We start from the raw sequence: 1,378 nt of genomic DNA on the forward strand, positions 1-1,378 counted from the left end.
CTTCTACACAAGCAAGCTCATTCCCTAAACCTAACTAAATCTTATTTATCAATTACGGACTCAACCTTAATAGGTCAAGCCACGAAAAAAATTGCTTATAGACTCATTAGAGTGCTCCTCTCCACGGAAATCTTTAGTAAAAGGCGAAAGATTTATTCGACAACTGAGGAGAAGCCAGAGTGCGTTTAAATTCCCAAAGCAATGTATTATATGTCATATAATTTATAAACACAATGAGAATTATAAGAAGAACACAAAAGATTGCAACAAACAATAATTAAATCAATTCATTCATTCATAAATGGGAGAACGCTATCAGAATGTTAAAATTAGTCTTCGCGCATACGCAGCTACAAAAAAGGTATAAAACACGGGTAGGTTTCCAATCACCTGCACTCTCTGCATTCTAAAGCGAAACAGCGAAATGCCGACTAATTGTTGAAATGCCACCAAACAAATAGTTCTCAGGCTATGTGTACACATAAGTACATCAAGCGAACTTAAGGATGGGTATATCACAGTGTAGTGGTCGACACTCTTTCTTTAGAATGAAAACAAAAACCAGTAGGAAAATTATATTTGGTTTTGACTGAATCTTTCAATACCCTTGCCAGTTATCGTAAAAGAGATACAAAATAAAGGAAAAATTAAATCCTCACACTCTGTAACGCAAGATGGGCGTGACCAATTTTTCTCTGTATTTATGGAATAAAAGTTTGCGATCATGAGTACGTTTACCGCAGCAACTAACACATATGCGGAAATTTTACAGTGCCTTGGAAACTTCCTTGTAGGTATTGTGCAGATGACGCTCATCTCCTGGTGATGGGCGTAATTATAGCCCATAAAATCGTTAGTCATAAACGATAAAAAATCGAATTGAATCCTCCTCTTGTCTTGAAGTCGTGATAACAATTTCATAAATTGTTTTCTCCAAGCAATATTTATTACATATCATATATATATAAGCTGATAAAACATAACATATGTATAAATCAACTAACAAAGCAATCCATAGTTGTAGAAAAACTGAGTTTCTTAGGAGGTCCAGTAATAGTTTGCGACAACGTTTTGTGACGAATTACTATTCCTAGACAAGTATTTATTATAGAATACTACAGCTTGTGATACAAGGATAGATAAAACGTCCAGAAGAACTTGAGATTTACTCACCTTTCATTCTACAAGTCAATCTAAGCTCGTCTATCGCTCTGCCCCTCCTGTTTAGTGTGTTCAACTTACATGCTACCTCAGAAAGGGAATATTCATCTCAAGAGTGGCGCCATTTGGGCTAAAACTGGCAGTAAACATTCATATATATCTTCAGCCAGAAGCGGACGTCGTTATTCATAAGAAAAATGTTGTCTTCATTTGTGAC

General features: G+C 35.6%; 1 non-coding gene across 1 annotated transcript; it reads right to left on the reverse strand.

Annotated features, from left to right (window-relative positions):
* Window positions 1-59: 59 nt before the first annotated feature.
* On the reverse strand, window positions 60-183 carry LOC119643433. Its single transcript, XR_005248286.1, has one exon. It is a non-coding gene; the product is annotated as a U5 spliceosomal RNA (small nuclear RNA).
* Window positions 184-1,378: the final 1,195 nt, after the last annotated feature.

Source organism: Glossina fuscipes, unplaced genomic scaffold, assembly GCF_014805625.2.
Source record: "Glossina fuscipes isolate IAEA_lab_2018 unplaced genomic scaffold, Yale_Gfus_2 60782, whole genome shotgun sequence".
NCBI classification, from domain to species: Eukaryota; Metazoa; Arthropoda; class Insecta; order Diptera; family Glossinidae; genus Glossina; species Glossina fuscipes.